This window comes from Leptonychotes weddellii, chromosome 1 (genome assembly GCF_054177405.1).
Source record: "Leptonychotes weddellii isolate Sample4059 chromosome 1, ASM5417740v2, whole genome shotgun sequence".
In the NCBI taxonomy this organism is placed as follows: domain Eukaryota; kingdom Metazoa; phylum Chordata; class Mammalia; order Carnivora; family Phocidae; genus Leptonychotes; species Leptonychotes weddellii.
Window position 1 is genome coordinate 80,531,619 of NC_138369.1, and position 15,427 is coordinate 80,547,045.

Here is a 15,427-nt window from a genome sequence, read left to right on the forward strand (position 1 = left end):
AACTGAGGGATGTCTTAGTCATGTGGGTGATGTCACTCCAGAAATGAGATAATTTTGTGTATCTTCAAATAGTATTTTTGAAAGATAACAAAAAGGAGATCCTTAAGAGAATCTAGGGCCAGGACCAGGGTGAGGTGACTGAGACTTCTATGGTGCAAAATTTAAGGAGGCATTTACTCACAGGGTCATGCACATGCAGGGTCAGACTCATTTCACCCTAGTCCCAGGCCTAGGCAGATCAGTGGGATCTCTTGATGAGTATAGTCCTGAAAGCTTCTTCAGGGACAGTGCATAATGCCTGCAGAGTATGGGAGATCTTTGGGGGTAGGACATCCCCCTCTGTGTACCATCTCATGTAGATAAATGAAGACAGCACAGTCTGTAAATCTTGAAGAGAACAGGCTATGGGACCAGATGAGCCAGGCCCAAATGCTGGTTCTGTCATATACTAGTTGAGTGGCCTTGGGCACCTACATGAAAATTCCTCTGTTGGGGAGTAGTGAGCTATGCATCCCACTTTGTTGGGAGTCTGCTCCACTAAAGGTCTAGTTATGGCCTTTACTCATGAGATGGGTGCTCTGAGAGTCCTAGGACAGTGTGAATCACTTCTGTCCTGGGGAATTGGAAGAAAATACAGTAAAGGAGAGGACCACCAGGTAATTTCAATTTAATAAATAATTATCAAGGACTCATGTATAAGACATTGTTCTGAGCTGTAGGGGACATAAGTGTAGAGGTGTAGTTAGGGTAATATATACCCTTAAGCTCTCTCATCCCCTTTCCTGATGGGAGCTGTGCCTGGTCTGGCGGTGGTGTGCTCTGGTGGGGGTAACAGGCCAGGGAGTTTATCCTTTACCTGGAGTTGGTTTGGTTGCCAAACTTAAGAATGTTTTAAAAACTGGGGGTACACTAAAGGTAGGAGTGGGGAGATGAAAAATGGGGTCAACAAAAATGGGTCAACAAAATGAGGAAGGTGGGAGACACTTACTGGAGCCAGGGAGAAAGATTGCTGGTGGATGAGAGTGGGAGATAGAGCAAGAGAATAGATGTGAAGAGGTCATGGGTGAATATTTGGCAGAGAAGCTGCTCTCCAGGCTGGCTTTTACTCTCATGGCATGGCTTGTGGCAAAGCGATGGGGCAGATGCCTATCACCTGATGTGGGAGTCATCTTCCTTCTTCCTTCTCCAGGCTTGAACATTAGTATTCTTAAGAAGGCATGGCTAGATTTTCTAGACACGAACTGTGGAAACCCTGACTTTAGAGGCAGTAGCCTGAAAATTAACAGTATTTTTGTTTTCCTACAAGTCAGCATAGTTTGGGCATCAAGTCAAAGCTCAGTTCTCCATTGCTCCAAATCATCTTATTATTCTTGACTTTGCTGTGACTAATGTCTGTCGGTCACAAAGGTTCAGCCATAAACACATATATGAACTCACAAGAAGTATTGGCCACGGCTGCTGGTTTCCACTTCACAGTAAATTGAACTAATTTTTCTCTGATATTAAAAAATTCTTTCTGGGGCCCCTGGGTGGCTCAGTTGGTTAAGCATCTGACTTTTGATTTCGGCTCAAGTCATGATCTCAGGGTGATGAGATCAAGCCCTATGTCTGGCTCCACACTCAGCATGGAGTCTGCTTGAGATTCTCTCTCTCCCTCCCCCCTGCCCCTCCCCCTGCTCATGGGTGCTCTCTTTCTAAATAAATAAATAAACAAAATCTTTTTTTTTTGTTTAAAATCAATTAACATATAGTATATTATTAGTTTCAGAAGTAGAGTTTAGTGATTCATCACTTGCATATAACACCCAGTGCTCATTACATCAAGTGCCCTCCTCAATGCCCATCACCCTGTTACCCTATCCCCCCACCCACTTCCCCTCTAGCAATCCTCATTTTGTTCCCTAGCATTAAGGGTCTCTTACTGTTTGTCTCCCTCTCTGATTTCATCTTATTTTATTTTTCCCTCCCTTCCCCTATGTTCATTTGTTTTGTTTCTTAAATTCCACATGAGTGCGATCATATATTTGTCTTTCTCTGATTGTCTTATTTCACTTAGCATAATATCCTCTAGTTCCACCCACATCATTGCAAATGGTAAGATTTCATTCTTTTTGATGGCTGAGTAATATTATATATATGTGTGTATATATATAATATACATACATGTATGTATAGATATATATAATGTATAGATACATAGTATAGTGTATGGTGTATATATAATGTATGTGTGTGTATATACATACATACATACATATATATATCTTCTTTATCCATTCATCAGTCGATGGACATCTGGGTGCTCTCTCTCTCTCTCTCTCAATAAATAAATAAATAAAATCTTAAAAAATTTCTTCCTTGACCTATTCTGTCTCTCCATTCCTTCTAAGCTCTTTGAAGTTAGTATACTCTGTCTCAAGTTTCTCATTCCCTCTTTTTTTCACGTGAGCTCAACTCCCTAGTTTTTAACCACATTTACTCCACAAACACTTGCTCACCAAGATCCACTCTGGATTGCCACATCCAATGGGCCTCTTTTAGTATTTACCTGAAGTTCTCACTGTGGTAACAGATACTGTTGACCACATAGCTCTTCTTGGTTTTCTTCTTTGGCTTCTGTGTTATTGTTTTCTTCTGTGTCTTCCATCTGTTCGGCTGTCCTTGGTGGATTCCTTTTCGTTTCTCTGCCCTTCCGATGTTGCTGTTCCTCAAAGTTGTGTCCTGGTCCTCTTCTTTTCTCTCTGACCCTGAGTGGTTTTTTTTTTTTCCCATTCCTATAATTATGGAATTATTATCCTGTATTTAGAATTCTATATTCTATATTATAGGAATCTATACTAGCTATAAAATATAAATCCTTGACTCCCACATCTGTAGTTCATATTGTATTATAGATGTACTGAGATTTCATACCTATGTGTTCAACTGCCTATGGGATGTTCTAGAAGTGTTTCAAACTTAAGATGTCCCAAATTGGATTGATTATTTCCTAGAAAACCAGATACTCTTTATTACATTTATCAGTAAATGTCAACCCTTTGTTCAGCCGCCAGGGCCTTGGACATCATCTTAGACACCCCCTTTCCTTTAACCCTCACATGCAAATGATGACCAAGTCCTGTTCTTTCTATCATTTTGACATCTCTCCTGTTCATTCTTCTTTATAACCTTCTAGTCTCCTCGGCTCCAGTCTCACCACAAGCAACATATTCTTCAAACTCTTGTCAGTGTGATCTTATAAAATACAAATCTGACCATTTCACTCTCTGGTTTGAAACTAGTCAAAGGCCTCCCACTACCAAACAATAAAGCTTAAACCTCTTAGTCTGGCCTCCCTGAGTTGCACAGTCCAGTTTCTGTCCATTTTGCCAGGCTTTTCTTTAGCAGAGCTCTTCTCACATACTTTGCCTAGTGAGAGAATGAATAAATGAATGAATCCATCATTGAAGTCATTAATAAACACAACAGAGTGTACCAAGCAGTTTAAGACCTGCTTCTGTTTGAAGCCCACTTATCAGATTGATAAGCCTGTAGGATGTCCTGAATGAAAAACTTCAAGATTATAGGCAAGATTTATTCTCTGTGACTCAGGAGGGCAGGAGCATGTAATTTCAGAGAAATATGTTTCAACTTTCAGCATAACTTTCTACCAATGACAGCAGGCCACAAAGCAGAGGATTTCCCTGAAATAGGGAGGTCCCCATATCTGGAGGTGACCAGATAGGAGCTAAGTGATTACAGCAGGCAGGTTGGAGGAGCGACTCCTGCATTGTGTGGAGAATTGGACTAGAGGACCTCTCATCTCCCTTCCATGAGGAGAAGAAGAGGAAGGGAAAAGAATTAATATCTGTTGAGGGCTTACCATGTGCCTGGCATTGTTCTTGGTGCTTTATATTTATTGGTTCATTTTCTCTAACAATTGCTTTAGAGGAAAGTGCCATTGCCATCTCCATTTTATTGATGAGGACTCTTAGATCTCAGAGAGGTGAAGTAACTTTCCCAAGACCATGCAGAAGGTAAATGATAGAGCTGGGCTTATAACCTTAGAGTGGTTCTCAAAGTATATTTCCTGATCAGTAGCATCATCATCAACCGGGACCTTATTAGAAATGCAAATTCTCAGATCTTACCCCAGACCTTACTGAATCAGAAACTCTGGGGGTGGGGCCCAACCATGTGTAGTTTAACAAGCCCTCCAGGTGATTCTGATGCCCCTAAAGCTTGAGAATCACTGCTCTAAAGAACATTCCATTAAATCTCATTATGTATATGGGAAGATATTAGGAAGAAAATTCCATTCACATTTTTGGGAGAATTTTGAAAAAACAAAACCAAACCAAACGCTCTTAGTCTATATGGCATCCACATTTAGACTGCTGCCTTGAATGTGGGGCAGGTCAAGGGACTTTATGGTAGGTCTGAACAGCCAGCAGCTCCCAGCAGATTACAAGGTAATTCAGAACCACAGTTCCTCCGAGAATAGCTTCTTGTAGAAGGAACAGTGTGAACCTGGGTAAAAGAAAAAAAAAATTACTAAAAACAATACCTTCCAGTTTAAAATATGAAGAAGATGCCACAAATCTTCCAAACCCCCTTTTATAGAATGAGTTCAATAAAAGCAAGAGAAATTTTGTGTTAAAAAAAAAGCCAGATAGAACTGCTGGTAGTATGCTATCATTTATTTTGTTAATTCAGCAACATTTCAAGTGAGACCCAGACACTATAGCATTTAAAAATAATGCAACCTTGCTCCTGATGCAAGTGGCAAAAGCGAGAGGTCTCCACGGAGCTTTGCTAAAGGGGAAAAAAAAAGAAATTAAAAACCGTCCACTAATGTGCCAGCGAGTAATGAAATAAGAATCTGACACTTGGTGCATTGAAATGCAAACAAGATGTCCCTGTGTTACCCTGGCAATTCATCATAAAGGCCGGTGCATTTCTGCTTATTATACATGAGGTGCAGTGAATTATTACCAGGCTGGTTCTTCTAACAAACTTTTTAAAGTATGTACACGATAGGGTCAAAAGAGATTTATATGTGTGTTTGTGTGTTTGTGTGTGTGTGTGTGTGCACTCATGCTAGGATGTGCACATAGAATTGTATGTTTCTCTGCCTGTGAATACATGGAGCCAAATATATCTGGATTATAAGGGAGAAATTCAGGTGATGACCTAAGTATTTGGAAGCATTCTTTCTCTCTCTCTCTTTCTCATTTCACCTCTTCTATCATCTATCTATCTATCTATCTATCTATCATCTATCTATCTATCTATCATCTATCTGTCTATCTATCCATCCATTCATCCATCTTATAGGTCCCAAGGAGGGGAGAATTAGGGGAGACCCGGTCCTATGGGCTGTGAAAAAAAAAAAAAAAGCAGTAATTGCTCCCAGGCAGGTAGATTGGGATTTAAAGGGCCGCCTTGTTTGCCATGGGAGAAACAGGAGATGGTGGAAGTGAGAAAAACAGGAGGAAGGTTGGTGATGGGATTGCAGTGATTTCCCTGTGAAAAGTTCTCAGGCACATCTCCTGAACCAGTTTCATTACAAGATCTGGCATAAGGTTGGCATATAAGTGGAATAATAAAAAAAGGAAATTCATATAGAGCACACACCAAAAGTAACTAGAAGGATACACAGCAGCTTATAGTAGTTATTATTGGGGAATGAAATTATGAGAAGGGAAGCAGGAGGCTTTACTCATTCATACACCTCAGTTTTATTTGTAAAAACTTTTTGTCATAGAACGTTCCAAATATATACAAAGGTAGAGAGAATAAAAACAAAACAAAATACCTGTACTATGCCCCAGGTTCAACAATTATCAACTCATGGCCCATATTGTTTCATTTTATCCTACTCCCCCAGCCCATTTCTCAACTCTCCAGCTTATTTTGAAACAACTCCCAGACATAGCATTCACTGGTAGTGTGACAATTGAAAAAAGAAACATGTTCTAATAGAAAATAAAAAGAGAAATTAATATGAAATCTATAATAATTCAAATATGGTTGGAGTTTCCATTGTCTAGTGAATTTTTTTTTAAAGCAGTAATTCTCTTACCTGGCTGATCACTGGAATTTCCTGGGAAACTTTTTAAATGGGAAGTTTCCAGAGCCCACCAAGACCCACAGAATCAAAATCTCCATGGTGGGCCCAGGGATATCTGTGATTAAAAAGTTCCATATATGATTCTGATGATGAGCCAGGTTTGGGAACAGTTGGTCTACTAAAGATAAACTGTTTCAAGTACCTTCAAGCACTTTGGAAAGACTTAATTCCATATAAGCAGTTGATACACTAATTACAAATTTGCCTTATCTAGTCATTAAATTAGGTTCCCTAAGGACTACTCCAAATCCCTTGGATTAAAGGAGTAGCTGAATCTAGTTAACCCAGTTCTGATTAGTATATAGTTATAAAATAGAAAAACACATTTTCTTAAAATATTCTACAATGCATACTTATTATCAATGTAATACTAGTCTTTGCTATAATTGGTGAAAACACGTGCTTTATTTTTGCCAGTAGATTCCCCTAATTTTAAGGTGAGGAAATAGGATCTCAAAGCAATTAAACAGTTTTCCTAAGGATGTATAGCTGGCAAATGGCTGATCCAGGGCAAATGCAAAACCTGCACTATGATAGGCACTGGTGGGTCAATACAAATAATATGGGTTCTAATGTTCCAAGGACTTAGAGTTTAGTGAGGGAGACAGACAAGTATTGTGGACATGACTTTTAGTCCATAGACTTAAAATACCTGCAGCCTAGAGCAGTGATAATAGTGAGTTGATCTCATTAAACAAGCTCAGGTGCCCAGAAGTGAAACTGTTTTAATTTTTCCAGAACAGAACTTAATTTCTATTTTGAACTTTTATTCTAACAACAAATGACACTTTATTTCAGTCAATGTAAGTAATCTTGGTCACTTCAGGATTTCCTGGCCCTTCTCCTTCCATGGGGTTGAATTGAGTTCTGGGGGGCATCAGAATGCCCAGGCCGAGGAAAAATTAATTTTATCTTCCACCCTGCAACTGATGAGCATCTCATCTCATTTCTGTCTGCTCCGTAAGGGCTGGTCCACATAGATGGCGGCTGTAATTCTTTGTCCTAACCACAAGGCCTTTTCAGATCTGGGTCTTAGCTGCTCTCACAATAGTCTTGGTTATCCGCAGACAGTTGGCTGTTCCATGTGCTGTGCTGGTATGGTATAATAAGAAATATATATTTTATCTTTGTCCCTGTTCTTGGCACAGTGCTCCTTGGAACTTCCTGAGAGATAAAAGTGATAGGAACATCTTTTGTTAATTGTAACAAGCCCTTTTCAACTACACCTGAGTTTAGGCTAATGAGGCAACTGTTGGCAGGTCCTTAGACATCATCTTTTAGGATGGAGGCTGCTCACCAGAAAGACCAAACTTTGATTAGAAGCTTGGAATTTCCAGGTCCATTGCTATACCCAGACATCTCGGTTGGAGATTGAGTTCAATCACTAATGGTCAGTAATTTTATCAATCACCTATATAATGAAATCTACATAAAAATCCCTAAATGGCTGGGTTCAGAGAGCCCTGATGCTGAGCTTTGGGAAATTCCATGGTTTTTGCCAATTACTGGACTTAACCTGGTAACTGAGCCCAATCCTTCTTACTCTTGGATCTCCAGATCGATCTGGCAATTCTATTATGTACGCTGCCTCCAAAAGACTTGGTTTGGTGTGTGGGGGGGTTGGTGGAGGTAGGTGGGGAGAGGTGGTAGAGTAAATGGCATGGGTATCCCTCTCAGGGACCCAAGAGGGTCCACGTTTCTTCCTTTCTACTTAGTCATTGCAGTACTGGTTTTTGATGTCCTAGTATTCCCACAGAGTGTACTTATTTTTCAGTAGCATAATGACAATGTGTTTCCCTTTGATCTTCTCTCCCCTTTGACTCAGCTCCACAGATTATAGAATATTATGCAGTCTACTATGAGTGGGGATTGGGAAAAAACTGTCTTTGAATGCCTTTGACCACACACATTCTTTCAAATCTTTTAATTTATGGCATAAACTATGACTTGACTTCTTCAGAGCTTAGAATGTCAATGCCCTCCAGCCAAGACCAGGAGGAACATACTTGTAGTAGAACAAATTTGGCTTATTATTTGGTGCAGTGAGGGAGAACACATACCATAAAGAATCAAGGTGTTGTCGGTAAGAGGGTGTTAGAAAGGACTTATAGAATTTGGGCTTGTGTTAAGAGATTTTGAAAGGGTTTAAGAAAATGGGGTTTTGCTCTGGATTGGATGCTGTCAGGAAGTAGGGTAATTCTATGATTGGGTATCTTAATATATTTTATCTAGCAGGAGGGAAGATTAGACAGAGACTAAAGCTATAATTGGTAAAGAAGCAGCAGTCATTCATATTAACTGGGGGAGGGAGATATTGGGTATTTTTGTGGCCTGGAAAGATTTGTGTTTTCACTGTGTTCAGACATGAGTATGGACTGGTCTTGTTTTTGTCTTGATCCGTTGTGGTTTCATAGTAGCCTTGTCTGATACTGACATTCTATGAAACTTTTTATGATTTACAGGAGAATACCCAGACCTATCTGTGGGTGCCGGGCCAGCTCCTAGCAAAACCAAGGCCAGGCTGAAAGTATTAAGCCAGCTCCCAAATGTCAGGGGCTGCTTTTTTCTTTCTCAGTATATGAAACCCAGATTTATGAACCCTAAATGGATTTTTGAAGTACAAAAGCCAAGAATACATTATTTATTTTTTCCCATGTTCCTGAAGTCTAGCTTCTCAAAGAGAGGGGAGCCTTGAGATATCAGGTAGTCCTAGAGAAAATGACATCAAAATTACAATATTAAATCATCATCCGGTTATCTGTACAATGATATTAGCACGTGATTGGTACTATGATGGAGGTAGCATTGTGCAGGGAGAACCTAACACAGCCTCTTCCTGGAAGAGGTGATTGAGATGACTTTTTCACCAAAAGAGGGAGAGGGAAGAAAAGGTATTATAGGTAGAAAGAAAAGCACCCATTGGCAGAGCTGGGGGAGGAGAGGGTACACTAGAGAAGTCAGTCATGGTACTTGTCTTGCTCACAGTTCCTTTTAAGTAAAAGCAACGGATTTCACCCCTGTCCAAAGTTGATTGGATCAGAAGTGCTTACTGACCCAAAAGGGCAGTCACTTTGTAGGCTGGTCAGCAACCTGTGAGGTTGTCCTGCACATAAAGAGGAGCTGGGTCAATCCGATTTTTTTTTTTTCAGGATTGTGGACTAGGAAATGCCAAGAGAAAGAGGCTTTGAGGGGCTAAGAGTTGAAGTTTAAACGCTGTGTGAAGAGGAGCCTTGAGGAAGACTGGTAGTCAAGAGGGATCGTGGACAAAGTTATGGGGAGCAGGGACTCAAGGCAGAGAAATGGCAGGTTGAAGGAATAAGCAGTGGGTGACTTCAATAGACAAACCCCAGGGAGAGAAGATACCTGACAATAGCTGACTCCTCTAAGGGCAGAGTGGCAAAGTGGAAATCACTCACTCCTGCAGTTCCTCTTTTTCTGTGGGTGGAGACTGATTCGACCAGAATCTTTTTTCCTGGAGTTCACATCCTTTCCTCCTCCTCAGCACTCCACCGATAGCCTTACAGTGCTCCTCCTCCGACTCAAACGTATTTGAATTATGTTTTTTTAAAAATTTTATTATGCTATGTTAATCACCATACAGTATATCATTAGTTTTTGATGTAGTGTTCCATGATTCATTGTTTGCGTATAACACCCAGTGCTCCATGCAGAACGTGACCTCTTTAAAACACATCACCAGGCTAACCCATCCCCCCACCCCCCTCCCCTCTAGAACTCTTAGTTTGTTTCTCAGAGTCCATAGTCTCTCATGGTTCGCCTCCCCCTCCGATTTCCCCCCGCTTCATTTTTCCCTTCCTGCTATCTTCTTCTTCTTCTTCTTCTTCTTTTTTTTTTTTTAACATATAATGTATTATTTGTTTCAGAGGTACAGGTCTGTGATTCACCTATTTGAATTCTTTGAACTGAAAGAACCCAACCAAAGCAAGCACAGAGGGAAGCAGGGACCAGACCCCAGTGGGTGCTGTCTGCTAAGACCTGGGGCTTTTAGATAAACGCCCCATCAGAGCTCATTCAATTCTAAGTGACAGAAAACCCATCTGTTTGGTTTAAGACCAAATAGCATTGTGTTATCTCATATAACTGAGAAGTCCAGGGGTAGTTAGCGTGAGGCATGCTGGCTTCAGGGCCTTGGACAATGTCATTAGGACTGTGTCCCCATGTCTCTGCCCTGTCCTTCTTTATGTGGTCTTCAGGCAGTCTCCTCTCCAGGTTTATATCCTATGGACATAGGGTGTCTTCTTGGTTGCTTTGGAAAAAATCCTGGGAATGAGGATTAGGTCAACTTGAATTAGGGACCTGTCCCTGAACAAATCCCCATGGCTGTTAATACCTAGTGGATTGGTGGGACTAGCCCTGTTCAACTGCAAGGATAAGATTGAGGGTAGATGCTAGACAGGCAAATTTAGCAGTCTGTCAGTGTATCCTCATGTGTATGTGCTTGTGCATTTAAATGCCTCCATTAGTTCTAGCCACTAGGAGATGAGGAGCCTAGATAAGAAAGAAAAAACAAAAACACAGCCATTATCTGGACACAAATGCATCTTTTAATTTTAGTAAGAATTAGTTCAGAAGCCAATATACATTTAATCTGTTTTCATTATTATTTTTTTTTATCTTTCAAAATAGCTTTGGAATTTGATGTAGGTGGTGGCACCATGATTAGAAGGTCATAGGAAATGAGGTTCATGATGAGCCTAGAAGGAAACCAGCAGTGTGTAAGAGAAGGGTAGTTTCTGGAGTTGAAAGGGTTGAATCTGGTTCTGTCATTTACCGGCTTCAGTCATTTAGTCCCTCTGGGCTTCAGAATCTGTAGATGGGGATGGTGATAGACATCCTGTAGTGCTGTTGGTGAGGGTTAAATGCAAGATAAAATATCTGGCACGTGGGAGGTGCTGACTAATGGTAGCTATTGTTATCAGGAGCCTCCCTCCAGGCTATGTGGCTCAGCATTCCAAGATCCTCCTCCCTTCAGGCAACACACACCCGATCATTTCAAACTCCCTGTTGGGTTGCTCTGCCTGAGTCTACACCCTGCCAACTCCAGGTAAAGAAAACCCTTGGTTGAAATCGGTTGACAAGGAACACTTCGAAAAACTATAGGTTGAATTCAGCTGATAGCAAGTTAACAATTAGCCAAAATAGCCTGATTATGATTAGAGAAAACATATATCAAAATTCAGTCTTTTTATTTTCCAGATTAGTTTGTGCATGTGGTTATTGACTCCTGTTATAAGTGACATTCTAAAACCTTATGCCCAGCAGTTTGTAAAGCAGCCCTAGAAAGAGTGTTTGTGTATGTGTGTGTATGCATTTGTGTGCATATGTGTTTTGTGTGAATGAGAGGAAGAGTGGTGTTGCTGAAGGGACCATGCATCTGGGAACAGAGGCTGATGAAGTCCCTGGCAGGTGGTAGGATCCTTGCCAAAGCTGTGACTATTCCTGGGGAATGACTGACGGGCTTGCTTGACTCTCACTCGAGGCTGTTTTTGCTGTGGCTGTCTGCAGTAGAGTAGGCCCAGAGAAAATGTCTCAATGGAGAATTCAAAAGCTGGTTTTGATTAGAGCCTTGCAGCAGCCAGAGCAATAAAAGGCAGTCAGTGGGAACCTGGCTCTGTGGCTCACGAGCTAAGTACTGGTCCAGAGCTATGTCATCTATGCATTAATGCATCGTCTGCCTCATACTTGCAAGCCAGGTATGTGGGATTGGCAGGGTGAACCGGCTCCAAATCAAAGCCCAGGGGGATGTCCTGAACTTCTTTCATTGGCCCTTTCTCTAGCTTAGCAGAGGGGAATAGCGGAAGCCTGTGGGACAGTTGGTTGGCAGCTGGAACTTTATCAAGGTAATGTCAAATTTTAAGGCTTATAGTTAGTACTGCTGGCTTCCAAGTCCTACTTTTCTAGCTCAGAAATTAAAGTGCAATGAGAGTTTGTTCATTAGTTCATTCATTCGTTAGTTTGTTCGTTCATTCATTCATTCATTCTACCCTGTATTCCTCTTAAAAGAAACAGAAGTATTTTTCAATAAAGAGAGAAGCCACTGAGGGACAGGACTACAGATGTACCTCAAACTTCAGCTGATATTTTAATATAATTGATCTTAAAAATATAGTTCTGGGCTTCCTAGAAGGGAAACACATTGTATTTGATAAAGGGAAGCATACCAGCACATCTCCAGAGAAACTTTTTCTTGTTATAATGTCCCTATGTGCCAAACAGGTATGTAAATTCCTCTAAATCAGTGGCTCTTCAAGTGTGGTCCCTGGGCCAGCAGCATCTGGGAACTTGTTAGAAATGCAGACTCTCAGGCTCTACCCCAGACCTAGGAATCGGATACTCTGGGGGTGGGGCCCAGCAATCTGAGCTTTACCAAACCTACTACGCATTTCCGGAAGGATGTGAAATATGAGAACCACTGTTTTAAATGTGCTTAATGTTAAAAGAGGAGCCAGGTGCTACTGATTACTTTGATGCCTTGTTTAGCATGTCCACAGCAATCTGCAAAAGCAGGTGACCCATTTCTTGGTCTTCCCCATACTTATGGTCTTTGTATAACACTGGAATAGGGAGGCCAGACTGTCTGTCACTAGGTTTATTCAATCCCAGCTTGTTTTCAGGAAGATGATGGCTATTTTTGAAAGACACATTTCTATCAGCTTTTTTTTTTATTTTTATATTTTACACATTTTATTATTTGTGCATGAATCAGGTTGGTCTGAGGACACACGAGTATCTGGCTAACTCATAAAAGTAGCTTTAAGGATTGGGATGGTATTTGTGGTCTTTTACATTTATTGCAACATCATTTATATTATCTACTTGCTAAGCAGGGAGAGGCCCAGAATGGACACATCAGACTGTTAGGAGCAACATGCTGGGAGTGTCAGAAGTAGGGAATACAGAGCAGCTACGGCCTCTGTTTGAAAGGCAGGGTCTATGAAGGTCTCCACAGCAAGAGTGCTCTGCAGGACAGGTCTTCTGGGGTAGGGAGGAGCCCTCTGAGGAGGATGGCAAACAGCCTCTGCTGGAAGAGTGCTTGTTGGAACAGGGCCCCACACGCGGCATGGCCCCAGGGGTCTGGGGACAGAGGGGCTCACAGGGGCACCACCTGAAGGGTGGGCAGAGGCCCCCAGGGAGGGGCTATGTACTCTTCCTCTCTGAGCTGCAGTAGCACGGTGTTTCTCTTCTTCTTGGGCCAGCTGTAGACGTGAGTGCTCTGAAGCCAGGTGGGCATATGCTCCTTCTTAGCATTTGGGAAGAGCACAGGGATGAATCTGAAAGTCATGCTTCCTTGTTTTATGGACTTAATCTGCATCCTTCAATGAATGTCCTTAGTATGTAAGCCATGCTCATCCTTGCCCAGCTGCGACTCAGCATCTTCCACATCCTGTTTGTATTTGGGGCCGACTGCTACAATTATCATCATTGTCTTTTCTCTAAGGTAGCGTTCTATCCACTTAATGATATCAATATCTGGGATTCTATCCTCAAATATGTCAGTTGCAGTTTGGAAGCCATTTACCAACAAAAAGTTCACGAATTTCACCACCTCCGTGGCTGTGTCCATAGAATAAGTGATAAAGACTTTCCATAATTCTTCTGGCAAATGGCTTGTTTTCAGAGTTCCTCTGGCTGGAAGGTTACTAGGGGGTCTAGGGACAGCAGCTGGGGATGGAGCCTGGGGATCTGGTGGTCTCAACTCTGCAGGATACCCCAAGGACTCCTCAGGAACTCCAGCTGGATTAGGTGGCTGGTTATATAGTTGGTCCCTCGGGAGCCTTGGGGAGGAGTGGTCTCTTTGTCCAGGCCTCTCATCTTGGTCCCAGGGGCTGGGGTAGTTCAGGACCTTCTGCACAGGGTGCAAGCCCGTCATGCTGGCTCCAGGTAGGAGCTGCCCACACACAGCCGGCTGGACCACTTGCTGGTAGGCAGCTTGGGGGTGGTCGTGGCCACATGGCACCTGCTGATAGGGACCTCCAGAATAATGGTAATGACAGTTCCACTGAACATGCGGGGGAGGGTTCGGAGGCAGCATCTGTGCACATACTGGATACCTCTGACGTTCAAACTGAGAGGACCTGAGAGCTCTGGGGAGGTGTGGGGGTAACACACAGAGGTGAGGGGCAGGGGCCTTTCTAGCTGCCTGATGCCCAGGACATCCTGGGGCTGGGAATCATACCCCGTGTCTGTTGTAGGCAGATCTGGAGCTGCTTGTTTCTTGTGGGGCCCGGGCTATTGCACCATCTCTTGGCTACTGCCTGAGGAGTCTGCTGAGGCATTAGGTAAATTTTGGTCTGATTTGCCTGAGTCATGGCTAGTGTCAGGAGAAGCTGCTGAAAGCTGAGATCCTAGCCATTGATGCCGTTTTTCCATGAAAAAACTGATGCTCTGGAGGAGGGTTCCAATCACAGACTCAGGCTCATGCTTGCTGGCTGCAGAGGAGCCCAAGGGAAAATCTTTGCCCGGGTCTGGGTGTCTCCTCCAGAAGCTGTCTTCACTCTCCTCCAGGATTTTAATGCGCAGGCAGGTGACCTGCTGGGTCATAGGCCGTAGGTGATTTGCAAGTTTCAGGGGTGGGTGAGCCTGAGAAAAGTCTCCTGAAGAACAGTGAGGGGTTTTGGGCGCTGACAAGCTGTTGGCTGCCATGTTCCTTAGATTTGGAGCAGGTGGTTCAATCTGGGATTGGTTAACTGACTTGGGTATGGTTCTGATTCATTAACCTCCACAGGAGTGCTCTGGTTCATTCTAGTTCCTTAGCACCACCAAGGACAGAAAGACTGGCCCTCCATCAGCTCTTTTCCCTTTCAGACTTGTAGTGATGTAACATAAATGCACTTTTGCCTTTTTAGCTGCAAATTTTTGTCAGTATTGTTAGGAAAAATACCCTGTAAAATATAACCGGTGTAATTTCCTTGCAGTTTCTCCCTTAATATGTGCCTTACCATCTTATTAGAGGTAGAAATTTAATTTACATCCAGTAAATCTAATCAAAATTTCTAATTCCCCACAACGTACATTTACATTTATCTTCTCTATTGAAATCAGCACACTCATCCATCTGGATATTTGCAGAACAACTAGCTTTTTCTTTTCTATGGAATTTCATGTTTTCTATTTTTTTTTTCTTAAAGCAAACTTAATGAACAATTTAAGTAAGAGCAAATGAAAAATTCAGATATTTGTCCTTCAGTTTCAAAGATAAATGAGAGACTTGATGTTTTGTTTTTTATTCAGGTATACCATGTTATATAGACTCACTGAATGTATATCACACTGTTGAAACATCTCCAAGGATTC

At 42.0% G+C, this 15,427-nt stretch overlaps 1 pseudogene; it reads right to left on the reverse strand.

Annotated features, from left to right (window-relative positions):
- Window positions 1–12,990: 12,990 nt before the first annotated feature.
- On the reverse strand, window positions 12,991–15,101 carry LOC102749011 (E3 ubiquitin ligase TRAF3IP2 pseudogene; annotated as a pseudogene).
- Window positions 15,102–15,427: the final 326 nt, after the last annotated feature.